Genomic DNA, 13,962 nt, shown 5'->3' on the forward strand with positions numbered 1-13,962 from the left:
TTTTTGTGGGTTTTCCCATTATTCAAATGTTCAGTGTAGTTGAACTTATCCTTTTTAAAATGTCACAATACACTGAACTAATGTCATTTGCTGAACCTTACTTTAATACATTTTTCACTAATCTTCACAATTATTTCTAGTAACCAAAGGTATTAATATTAATATGTTTGGAATTAAAATATCTGATGATGCCTTTTATGCTGGGTGATGAATTTTAATAAATTGGGGTTATACTAGTTTCACATTAGGAATGTCTAATTGAAAATAATTCTACAGCATTAAAATATTAACTAAAAATATAATTTATATAGTTTTAGAAATCAGACCTACAGTCTATTGTGTTTAATTAAAGCTCCTGATATAGTTCATCCTCAGGAATGTAAATAATGAACACTTTGGATAGTCTAGGAACAAAATATTCAAAATCACAAGCAGTTGAATGTTTCACAGAGCGAAATCTTATTATTAATAGTCCTTGGCTGAAATATATGATCTTCAATTGATGATGTAAGATATTTAGCTTTCGTTTCAATTGAAGTCATCATGGTAGGGGAAAGTTAATTCACTGACTCTAATGCATGACAGCAGAAATGAAAGGAGTGAGCTGTCTGCCTCTCCCTGTTTTGAATCTTCCATGCTCAGCAGAAAACCGGGATGCTCATATTCTCTGCTATTAAAGTGAACATAAGCTCCAGAGACTCGTAATTTCCAGACAATCCAAAAGCTATTCAGTTTTAATGTAGTCAATCATCTATATCAAATAATTTGGTTTATAGCAATCTATTTCACTTCATCCTCCTGAAAGTTAACTTACTTCCCCCATGTTTTGCGACTTACTCCATACCACATTTAAAAATTCTGATGTGTCTGTGCAAGCGAATGAAAGAAGCCAAGATGAGTGGCTATTAGTCCTTCCTATGTTCCTCTAACTTGCCCAGTAATGAAGAAAGTTAATCTGGTAACTTCAGGCTCAACCTGTTGCAGGATTGGGGCCAAGAAAGTCCAGCATAGAGTAGAGGCTAGTGAGAACCAGAATTAATTTGCTGCCTTTTGACCAAGTATGAATATAATCCTGTGGACTCCATAGAATCCTGTAGATAAAGCTGATTTTCCAAATCTCCCGCAGTAAAGGCCAATCTGGATAACTTCTTCTTGATATAAAGCACCAATTTTCAATATATATACATATACTAAGATCAGAGTCCTGAAAAATATACCCGAGAGATTTACTTGTAACTATATTGCTATGTGTAGCTCTGACTAGTTTTCAATGCACAAAGGCACTAAATTCTGTTTCCAGTATTACTGTCAGCACACTATCTGCCTCGTGCCAAGAGCCAATAGAGCATCAAAGATCCTGAGAACTTATAATGACTCCTCTTCCCTTCTAGTTCTCTTCCCTGCAGTTTACTTGAGACCACCTGGTTTATAATGTGGGTTCTCTACGAACCTAAACTTGCAATCTAAGATCCTCTTCGCTTGTAATAAAACATTCAGAGCCAGTCAATTGTCCAGTCCCTGTACAGCATCAGCCTCTCCCTCTCCCTTTTGGTAGCTTTTGGGATTTGTGCCTTTTTTTTTTCTTTTTACACATTGTATGCTAGAACCACACTAGATACCTTGTGTTATTTCAGTTAATATCCAAATGACTGCATGAGGCTGGTGCAACAGTATGCTCATTAATCAGATGAGGGCACTGGGATTATGGAATTTAAATATTATGTCTAATTATACCCAGCTATGAAATAGTTGTCAAAATCTGAACCCAGTCTCTCTCATTACAAAACTTGTTTTCCCCTATATCATGAGAATTTTTATAACTCCTGTATCTCACAGCTGATATTAGCTCTCAATCCCATATTAGCTAAAACCATGAAGAAGTGCGCTTCAATGAAGAGAAATAACAGCAGGTGTTAATATTGGAATAGCACGGAGTTTAGTTGAGTCAAACAAGATAAAAAAAATAGATGTACCAAAGTTGAGAAAACCGTAATTTTTTAATTTAAGCAGATCTACATTTAAATCCTAACACTTACTGTGCTGTACACCAGAAATGGACACATTGTAAACTAACCATACTTCAATACAAATAAATAAATAAAATCCTATTACTTATTAGCTGTGTCTTTGGTTAAGTGCTTAGCTTTAAAAAAGGTGTTTGGTTGGGTTCTTTTTTTTTTTTTTGCATTTTTGGTATGTGTTTGTTGATTTGCATGTAACTTAGTGAAAACAACATTATATCCTACTGTTTACTCACTGCAACCACTTGGATACTTGAAAAGCATTATCAAACTTAACATGAACAGAACTAGACTCCCTGGTTTCCCCTCTACCTCAAATCAGTTCCTCTGTACTTTTCTGGATCAGAGTAAATAAGAACCCTATTCTTCCAGTTCCTCAGACCACAAGTCCGAGAATTAAACATGATTCATTTTTTACTGTACAACCTATCTATTCTAAGAGTAAAACCCATCAGCTCTGTAATCAACATATAACCAAACTCCAATCACGTCACACATGCATAGGTTAATGATTACAGTAGAAATCTGTAATTTCACCTTAAAAACATTCCTTTACCCTTTGTAATTGTGGTATGGGGGTGGCTATGAAGAAAGAGCCAAACTGGCATTCAATCTGACATGGGCCACAGTTAAAGATGGAGTGACGTTTGAACCAGGGCTTACATGAGCCCAAATTCCATGCTCTTTATAACCTTGTGATATTGATCTTAGTCTTGGTATCCTTCAAAAATGTCCAAAACACATAGGACAACAGCTGGTCAAAAATTTGCTCATTAATGAAGTTGCATTCTGCCATGTCTGCAATAAGTATAAATACAGGAAAGATTTGGGATGAAAGAAGAGGGAAGCTGGAGAGCTGACTTTGATGAACATGTGTATGTGGCATCTCCCAGAGGGAGGTAAAGGAAATCTGATCAGGTTTTCTTTGCATGAGAAAATGAGGTTATTCCCTACAGAAACAGCTATGCACAGGGAACTATATTCAATATCTTGTAATAACCTTTAATGAAAAAGAATATGAAAATGAATATATATATGTATATGCATGACTGGGACATTGTGCTGTACACCAGAAATTGACACATTGTAACTCACTATGCTTCAATGAAAAAATTAAAAACAAATAGCTATGGTTTTTGCTTCCTTTCTATGACTTTAGTTACCAAGGAGTTCTGATCAAAAGAAAAATGCTGATGTGTCTCATGTCAGTAAACCACTTTTTTTAAAGTAACATCTTAAATTTCAAAAACACTTATTAAAGCATCATTGTGGTAACATTAAAGTGAAATATTTTAATCCCACAATCCTTCCATATTAATTAAACAAATGTTCACACTTCATATATAAAATGGAACTAGTAAATAGTATTGGTATTTATGGTTGTAATCAGAGAGCAGAAAACATTTTGTATGCGGCTTTTATGATTTCATTTTGTGATCAGTTAACGAGTATATAATAATCCTGTGACTAATTATAGCAGCTGGACTTTTTTCTTTTTGAAGACTTTCAGAGACATACATAAGTCCCACCTTTCTTAGTGACAACTCTCCTATTCCTGTTTCTATGATAATTCTAAGTCTGTGGTGCTCAACACTGGCTACAGGGAGTTTTAAACACAGATAAAACTACACAGAAGCCACTACCGGAGAGTCTGATTAAGTTCATCTGGGTAGGACAGAAAGCATTTTAGTTCTTGAAGTACTTCTGATACAGAGGCAGAATTGAGAATTTGGATTTTAATGAGTGAAGAGCCCATTTAATATACTAGCCCAACAGGGCCTTCCTTCTACCCACACCTGGTTATTAACACCTCATGTATCAACTCCACAAACCTGACCACCACTTTATAAACCTTACAGCACTTAACTCCATATTCCCACTACAGCTTGCTCAGACCATCTCAATAGGAGGTGCTCATTAGGGGAGAAATCTGGATGCAAATCTGCCCCCCTGAGTATGTACTTCTCCTCCTTTTTGCGTATGGCTTTCTAACAACCTACTTTGCAGTTTCTGTGGGGCCAACTGACGTCCTTCAAAGTCCAGTGACCCCCATTCCTGGGCTTTTAGGTGTCTGACATTCTTTCCTGGGCCTGTTTCCCTTAGCAAACTAACAGCCCTAGGGAACGCCTAAGCTCACAATAGCTCAGGCTGGCTTGTTTCCGCCCACCTTATCATCAAAGCATCTCTTACAGCTGTTACTGTAGAGAAATAACTCAACCAATCAGATCAAAAAGAATTTCCTTTTTTTCCTTAATGCTAAATTGTATAATGTCCCTACTCATTCTCTTCTATGAAGTAACCAAGTCCAGCACGTTTACAAGAAAAAGACATAAGTCCCTCTGGAAAGTATTAGAGTTTTCTCACCAGTTAAATGAATCGTGTGGATTCAATTACTTTACCAGTCACATTTCATGAGTGTCCTATCAACATCCCTCCCTCAGTGGCATCTTTGCACAAGGAGAATTTCAGGAACTTGGGTAAAGGAAAAAAATAAAAGAGGAACAGTCAAAAGCTACAGAACTGATATCTATCCTACACGTTATCTATCTATCCATATATGATAGATAATATGTACGTTTTCTTAAAAGTTTTGTGTACAACATGGATTTATACATATGCCCAGACTCAAATTATGTACAATAGGTAGGGTTTTTTTTTTATGTCAATTATACCTCAATAAAGCTGTAAAAAAAAGATAAATATCATGTAAATTTCAGTACTGTCCTGAGTAGTAATAATATAGTAAGAGTAATAACTAGTACTAGGAGTGTAATTGATAAAAATCTAGAATTCAGTGTTTGTAAATTAATCTCAACCCTCTTATTTTACTCCTACCAGTAAAACTAAGAAATATTTCTTATTTAGAAAGAACCTCCAAATCATAGGCTTAACCAGTAACATTCTTATACCTGAGCAAGGGCCTAAGGAACCCACTCTGGCCCTCCTCTGGGATTTTGACTCCCTGTGGAGCAGAGTCTGAGAGCTAAGGGACATTTCCATCTGGATCCTATGACTTCCCAAACTCCTTGTTCAAATGACTCTATTCCTACTTCCAGAGCCTACAGACTTCCGATGTTCAAATCACTACGCACGAAGCCAGACTATGTGTTGGTACTTGCATGTGTACAGACAGAGCTTGGACTGCAGAGACAAGGGAGCTACAGTCATGCACATGAGTATGGACAAGCAAATCATGGTCAAGACAGTGAGGATTTGGGAGACAAGAGCAGCAGATTTGGGCCAGGGAACCAGATCCCCCTGTGATATCACATCCTGGTGAAACAAAACTCAGGTGTTTGAAATTCTGAACTTTAATCTGGCCTTCTTCTAGATGTTTTGAAGAGCTAGTTGCTGAGGTCAGAAGATTTGAATTTTTTTTCAATATTTGGAAATATAAGATGTGAGCCTTTATGGGCATCCTTGCTCTGGGCTCTGCAAACACAGACCTGGATTCTGATTGTCTGTAATTGGAGGGTCACAGTCCGGGCTGTAAATACTGAAGTGATGATATTGTCCATTGCATTGGGAAACCAATGAAAACAACCTGGGGTAGAGTGAGGTCCAAAATTCATCAGAAGTGGCTGAGTCCTCAGTAAAAGCTCAGGCATCGTAGTGACTGAAAAAGCTACATTGAATGCAACAGATAGTCTCCTATTTTCACTCTGCTTCTGAAGAAAATGTTTTTTTAAAATAAAATCCACATCTTGTAATTTTAATGATTTAAATTGTGTTATGTGCATTTTTTCAAGTTTCTAACAGTCTATCACCAAATTAAAATATATTTTAAAAAGTTTCACATGTGAAGACATTCATGGGAGAGGGAAAGAGTGAGGAGAAGGGGGAACTGAAGTCCTTCCTGCAGGTGATTGAAATTCTGCTCCACAACCACTCTGTGTGGAGGTATAATTTTGTTATGAACATTTGGGTTTTGAAATATTTTTTCTTGTGTTTAAAATATTGATTCAGAAGTTGTTTATCCTCATTAAAATGTAGAGGCTATGTCTGTAAATACAGGCTAGATACAGCTGTAAGACGAAGAAAGTGTTGGGATTTTGACCATGTTCCCTAAATTAAAGTATTCATAGGCTGCCTTCTGGCAAATAGGAACTTAATAAATCTAGGCTTAAGAGAAAGGAGGGACCCAATTTCTCTTGAACACAATATAAGTTGAGTGGGCCCATGTTTATTTTGTGCCCCTGGCCCTTCTTCATCCTTTGGCTCTGGAGGCCTCCTGCACCATCTAGCCATATTTCCCAGGTCTCTCCCCAGATTTATGCCTTATGCAGTGGGCCATCTCCATTCTCTAAACATTTCTCAGAGTTTGTATTAATTTCTAAAAATAGCTGTTAAGAGTCAAACTTTTGATGCTCTTCAGGGCATCTTCAGTTTTGGAGTCAGTATGAGCTTACCCTCAATATTCAAAATCAGAAATGCTTACCATATTTCCCCAGAACATCTCAATAGCTTAATCTGGCCCCACTGTTACCCCTGGAGTCTGCCTGTGTTGCTGATTTCTTTCTTCATTATATTGAACACTAGAGGCATTTATGTAACAAGTAGGACATGAATGCTGACCATTTAATCTCTTTGTATTATGTTATAGTTCATTTGCTCATCACCAGGGTGGATGGCTGAACTGTGCTGCCCCCATGCAATCCCCAAAATGTTGCTAAATCATTAAACACTGGTATTCTGAGAACTGTTTAAGTATATTTAAAAAGTGTTACTATCTTACTGCTTTATTTCTTAAATGAATCCCATGTGAATCAGATATACACAAAATGGGTGAGGTAAAGAAGCCACAAATTTGGTTCTAAATTTTCAGGTAATGAACAGAAGGCAGAAAAGATCATTCTGAAACACAGATAAATATACCCCCTAAAAATATATAATACCTACCCTTCAGTTTCTGCAGTGACTTTTTAAAATGTCAAAAACAAAGTAAGAAAATCCACCATTCCTCATGAAGTACTATTGCCAATATTTACAATGACTTCCAAAGCAAAAGGGGTGATGGTTAAGTCGCCCTGTTAGTAGTTTAAGACTCAATTCTCAGTTTTACAAGCCCATTTAGGAATGCTGCTGCATGCTTCTTTCCTACCTCCAAACTTTGGAATTGCCATGGCCCTCCCTCTACTTCATTCCCCAATGGGAAAAGAAAAATGTAATCTTAGTGCTAGGTAAACATGGGATCTGCTCACAAATTAAGAGAATGCTTCATTTTTTCTTCAACCCTGCTCATCTATTAATTTATTTCTTCATTAATTTAATGTTTCAATGAATACTACATGATTATCTATATGCACTGTTGTAGACATAAGCAAAATAAAACCACTGCCCACATGGAACTTACACTCTAATGGGTGGTAGGCAGCAGAAGTAGGGATAAAAGGCATAACAAACCCATAAGTGAAATACACAGTTTGTCAGATGGTAAAAATGTTGCTAAAATTACGGCAGAGAAGAGAAGTATAAAGTGCTATCTGAAATACTGTGGCCAGTAGAGGCCTTGTTGAGATGGTAACATTTTAAAGAGTGAGTGAAAATCAAAGGGTTAGGAATATAGTGATTGAAACTCAGAGAGATGAAAGGCAAGATCACAGAAGTCAGCAGGAGCCAAACAGTGTAAATAAACCATTGTAAAAATTTCAGTACTCACCTAGATAAGAATTCAGTGGACGATTTTCAGCAAAGGAGTGGCTTTGTTACTGAATCAAACTTGGGTCCACTCGCCTGCATGCTATGAAGCCAGTCTATTGACACTGGGCTGTGGTGAAGGATACAAGGCACCCCGGGATAGCTAATGCTCAAAAAACCCCAAACCCTTCGATGGGCTTCAGGGAGGCGTTTTTAAAGATGAGGGAAGAGAGTCCCTAGGTATGTAATCAGTTCGTGCACAACTCTGATTGGTTGATGGTGAGATAACAGGGCGGTGTCACTGGGTTAACAAGATCAATCCTCAGGCTCCAGTAGGTCTACCTATGTGCTCATGGTCATCAAGTAGTTAATTTCTTTCGTTTGGTGGGGGTTTTGGCATCTGTAAAACAACTCAGGAAATCTGCATCAGATACTTTATCTAGGTACTTCAGAAAGGAGGTAAAGCTAAGGCTATGGGGGAGGGCTCTGCCCCCGGAAACCCCATAGGGTCCTACTTGGTTACAGTTTGTATTTCAAATGAATCATAGGGTTGTTGTATTGAAAACAAACTGAAGTGAGAGGCAAAGTAGAAATTGGGAGACTAGATAAGATGTTATCACAACAAACAATGTGAGGGATGATTGTGCCTTGGATCAGGTGACAGCAGTGGAAGAGTAAGGAAGAGCCCAGCTGACATGATTTATGGATGGATTGTATAGGGTGGTTAAGAAGGAGATAAACTGGCTGACTGTAAGGACTTGTGGTAAAAGAAATGGGGGAAAATGGAGTTTCCATAAACCAAGTGGAAGGAAAATTGGAGGAGGAACAAATGGTACTGGAAGGAAAAATCCGTAACACATATTAGGGGCATGTTATGCTTGAAATGCCTATTGACCATGCAGGTAGAGATCGCAAGTAGGCAGCAAAAGTCACAAATGTGGGGTTAGGAGAAAGATCTGGTCTATGCATATATAACTTGGGGGTTCTCAGGATGTTGGTTTTATATGTAGCCATGAAACTGGATGAGACCACAGGAGAGGATGCAAAACAATTTCATTACTAAAATCTTCAAACAGAAAGGCTTGATAACTGTAGCAAGAAAATGAGCAGGAAAACAAACAAACAAAAAAAACTGAAAAAGAGACACTAGGGCAGAATCACAAAAGGGAACATGAACTCTAGAAAGCAGAGTGAACTGCAGGATGTGAAATTATGAAATAGTCATCCAGCAGCATGGAAGGGTTGATGGACTAAGGCCCATTTGAAGTTAGTGGACTGCATATAAAGAAAGCACAGGCTGGCTGAGTGTCTATGTTTTCTCCAGTTACATTCATCTGTGATGGTGCAGGCTCAAAGCAGGCAAAAACTGATTTTATTTCATTTTATTTTTTTAGAGTTGGAGCTTTAGCGGGGAAGTTATAAAAATGGACAGAATGGCAATGAGTTTGAGAGTGTAATTACTTAAGATAGCAAAGGAGCGAAAATAAAGACCTGAGGGGGATAAAGAATAACAAGAGGATACAGTACTTGTCCTGGAAGGGTCAAGGAAATGTTGGGGTCAGAGTGTGAGAGGAAGTCACCTGGTAAAAGAGTGAATGTGAATCTCTGTGCTAGAAAAAGATTATGAAAGAGTGTTATTATTGTTAATGACAAACTGAAGGCATCACTATGGGTAGGACTGAGTAGCTCAAGAAGGTTTCGTAACTAGGACCAGGCTTAAGGACAACAATGTATCGGATACTGACACCAAGAGTTACGGCAGGAGAGACGTCGGAGATCAACAAGGAGCCAGTCACCAAAATCTTCAAGAAGGGAAGGGAGGCCTGAGGAGGCAGTGAGTAGATAAATGCTGTTGGAGAGCCGATAGGTGATACAGTCTGATGATACAAGATTCAAAGTGAGTGACCTCATATCCCACCCTGGGAGACAGGTTCCCAAAAGAGAATTAGCCAATTAGCTCTACAGGAATTAGAAAACTGAGTGTTGGTAATAATTGAAGTAAATGGGACACATACTGCAGGAGCTGAGGTAAAGATAATATAGTCTGGAGTTCCATAAATAAATGAAGATAATAAAATATGTATATTTTAAAATTAGGCGACAGAATGGGTGTGTCTGAATAGATGGTGTTGAATAATCTGTTCAGTTTGGGACACACTCAGCCTGAGATGCCTATAGTACATGTACAAGCCAACCAGAGCCTGAAACACGGTTCTTGGGCTCAAGCAGATGATAAAACAATGGGAATCAGTGGTGACAACAAACGATAGAGACCCATGGAAAAATCCTTAAGTGAATCGTAGGCTTTGAGACTTTAGAAGCGAAGAACAGCCCAATAAAACTTTTGTCGAAATCATTCGTATTATTAAAATAGTATCATTAGCAGTGGTGGTGGTAGTGAGTGGTAGTGATGGTAACAGAACTGAAATATTAATTATAAGGAAGAGTTGAATTAAGAGCTATTGTCCCACAGGTTTACTAAAAAACACATCCTATATTTTATTCAATTATGTTAATCATAACAAGCACATTGCCTGACTCCAAATAGGCATGCAAAACAAAAGAGGAATGAGTGAAAAAAAATTCTGAATGTTTTCTCTGGAAGAGTTGACCAAAGCTGCACATAACAGCTTGAATGAAGTTCAAGAGGCGTTTAACTCACCCTTGGTCCCAAAGTTTTGCCCTTTTATGCTTAGAGTAGTTTGGTGACTTGTGTTCAATTCAGATCTTTCCTATTTTCTTGAAGCCAATCACTAGGGTGATCAGAGTCATGTCAGGGGAGCAGGAAGAGAAGGTCTGCGTAAAGACAATGAAAGTGTCACGCCCACTGTTGTCTGGCTGTAACCATGGTAACCAAATAAGCTTAAGTAGCGAGTGTTCTCCTGGGATTGTCCTGGTCGTCTTCCTCAGGCCACGACTCCACACCTGTGTAAATCCCAGTGGTGAATATAGTTGAAGCTCAAGCTGAAATTCTCAACACAGGGATTTTGCAGATGGGGAAAAATGTAATTTAGCTAAGCTGTTACTTGTAAAGAGCCAGGTAACTAATAAATTGTAGCGCCTTTATTTTTTGTGATACTCGTTGAAGTCAAAGTCCAAGCCTTGTCCATAGAATATATGTCATTATGTACATTAGAACTAAACAATATTCTTAAAACATATCCAATTTATAGTGATTTAAAATTTCCCTGTATACCTTGTACCTCTGTTGGCAAAAATAGCACTTATTCTTAAAGGGTATAAACCAAATGTAAATTTTCTAGGTAGGCTCCATGATACCAAATCATTTTAAAAACGCTTCATGTATGCAATGGGATTTGTCATATATATTACGCCCACAATAGAATATAATGAGCTGATATCAATAATTTGGAAAAGTTAGACTTTGAGACAATGGTTCACGTTTCCATTATTTATATAAATTTGCCACAATTCAGAACATGTGAACTATATTAAAGTCTTAGTTAAATTATATGATGAATTTGTACTCTGCCAACGTGTGTGTGTATGTGTGTGGTGATAACTTTTGTTAATATTTATAACATAATTTATCAGAGTTTAACTCATTTTTAAGAAACTATTAGAAAGAGATAACTGTGACATGTTTTAAGTTGCTTATGATTTAGAGATGTTTGACAAACTAAAAATGGAAAAATGCCATTCACTATAACACTTAAAATAACCATGTGCTACATATTGATTTTTTTGTTTTTGTTTTTTTTCACTCAAATATTTTAATTCCAGTTACATCAAGCATGCTTATATTTCAGACAACTATCTTTAAAGTGAAAGAATGTTTTACACCTCTCAAAATCTTCACCCTTAATGATAGCCAATAAATAATATGCTTTACATTTTTATATACTTGACAAGTATTTTCTGTTAGAGAAAATTGTATTCAAATTTATTTTATTTTTACATGTAAATTTTTCAATATCTGAAATAACGTTTGCTATCCATTTGGCATTTGTTTTATAATCTTAAAATTCATTGGAAGACTCTAAACTTTTACATGTAACAAAATTCTACTCCAGAAAGTGTTACTTTGGTTCTGATAAATTATTATGCAGGCTTCTAAAACTTGGAGAAAAATACCCAAGGGGATTACCCAATGTTGGTAAATGAAATGCTACCTATATTTAATATCTAAGGGAATAGTACGTAAGTTCCTTTTTAAATTCATTATAGTTTGGTTTATTTTCTGATATCATATTTTAAAATGGTGACATGTCTTTGTGGTTTATATTAGGCTAATCCAGATAGTCTAATCTACTGTAAAAGTGTTTAAGGCTAATGAGTAGCAACTAGATAGGCTATGAGATAGAATGGGAAAAAAACAGATCTGAAAGGGGCTCAAATTTAATAGATGTTGGACTAACAACTTCTTTAAAATCTGAAATGTGCAGAGACTTGATGTTTAAATGGGGCAGATTTTATAAATGAGTGTGGAGACGTGATTGAACACAGTGGGGAAACACTGTATTTTCCTTTTGGTTGTGGTCCTTATTAAAAAGAAAATAGCAAAAGATTGTTACCTAGTAAAATATATCAAACACGTGTGCCTCTGTAAGTTTTTAAACTTGTTAGGGTGGAAGAGAAAGAATATGTCAGTAATGAAATGAATCTTGAACTTCGGCAATGAAGGTAATGTGATGCTTTGAATGAACAGACATCTTGTTTGACCAGAAATAATCATGGTTCCAATTTCTTATCAAACATGTTAGTTTCTTGCTGTCAGAGAATGCTACTCCATTTCTGATATTTCAGCATCAGTCTTTTGCTATTACAAAACCAATGCCGTCGGCTGTCAGGACTTCACAGTTTCAATTGGAAGACTTATCTGTCTTCGGCAGGATTAGACAGAAATGCTTCTCATTCAGAGGCTGCTCCTGTTGCAGGCGGCAGCAGCCCCAGGAAATTTGAGAACATTAGCTTCAAAGGACCTGTCTGCCACCCTTCTGACAGGCTGCTCTGCAAAGTACCTTCCAATCGTCTGCTCCCTGGGCGCTTTATTCTGCATCTTAAATATGTGTTCTTGGCATTACATATAAACTTCAGCAATTTCTCTATTTTACTGTTATTTACACGTATACCAGAACAAGCCATACATTTTCACTCAATTGGCATTATTCATTTCTGGTAAATTGCATAAAAGCCACGGGGAAAGATGATAGACAATGTGCCTCAGATAAACCTAATGTCAGTTGGATAGATCAAAACAACAGAGTGAATGAGAATCTTATACCAATGGCCTGTAACTTTAACACAGTATTCTCCTTTAAAGAAAATGGTAACTAGTAGCTTCAGTTATTATTTGATATTTACAATACAGAGGGGTTGTCAGAGGAGCCTGGTGAGGAGCTTGACGAGAAGTCATGGTGTTTTAGTTATTCGACAAAAATAAAAGCAGTAATTACTTTGGTTCTTCAGAAAGGGTGCAAACTGCTTCCAAGGGTTACATCTGCATTCTCCCTTCCTATTTTGTCCTTTCTATGTTCTAGGCCCCTCCCTCCTTTTCCCAATGAAGCCGCTAGAGGTCAAAGGTGCCCTTGTGTGTTTCCTTTTCCCAGCAGACTACATCTCTTGGTATTTATGCGCCTCTAAAATTTTATTAAGTGCTTTATAATCTAGTCATTGAATATTTTATTACTCCATAAAATCTGCAAACATCTCTGCTCAAAAAATCCCAACCCTTTCTCTAGCATGAGAAAATAGCCTGTAACACTGAAAAATGTCAGTGACTACAGCTGGATCTGCCTGTTTGTTTTGGTGGAGACAAAATCTATAGAGATGGCTCTTTTAATTCTCATCTTTAACACACTGTGCTGGTAAATCAGAGGCTCTATCTGGGTTTTTGTCATTATTTTTGCAGTCATTTCTTGTGGGTTTATTTTGGCCACCACACTTTCAAAAGGATTCCAGCTGATGAGTTAGTAGTATATTTCACCATCTCAGTGTCTTTGTAAGAAACAATTCAGGGTCTTTTTTCCTTATTTAGATACATTTAAAATAGCCTTCGAAGGCATAATCATATAAAGCAGTTCATGGAACAATGATAATCAGAAGCTCCTATTGTGGAAAAAAAGATAATTTTGCATCCTATATACTTTGCTTCAAAGAGAGGTAAAAGATTGTCTTTCTCAATTAATACACAATTTTAATAGTATAAGGTATAATGTAATCTATGGCTTTATAGCCCGAAGTAAATGGAAATCTAACAAACCACTGCTTAATTTGATCAATGGAAATAACTATACTGGATAATTGCTATTTAATACTGATTTATTTCTCATGAGGGCCCAAG

At 36.9% G+C, this 13,962-nt stretch overlaps 1 long non-coding RNA gene across 2 annotated transcripts in view; it reads right to left on the reverse strand.

The window, feature by feature from the left end:
• LOC140698282 (uncharacterized) overlaps window positions 1-10,463 on the reverse strand; it is an 84,555-nt gene extending 74,092 nt beyond the window's left edge. For both annotated transcript variants that reach the window (XR_012075953.1, XR_012075952.1), the window contains exons 1-2: window positions 10,321-10,463; window positions 4,386-4,493 (exon numbers count right to left, since the gene is read on the reverse strand). This is a non-coding gene — a long non-coding RNA (uncharacterized lncRNA). The remainder of the gene's footprint in view (window positions 1-4,385; window positions 4,494-10,320) is intronic.
• Window positions 10,464-13,962: the final 3,499 nt, after the last annotated feature.

This window comes from Vicugna pacos, chromosome 9 (assembly GCF_048564905.1).
Source record: "Vicugna pacos chromosome 9, VicPac4, whole genome shotgun sequence".
In the NCBI taxonomy this organism is placed as follows: Eukaryota; Metazoa; Chordata; class Mammalia; order Artiodactyla; family Camelidae; genus Vicugna; species Vicugna pacos.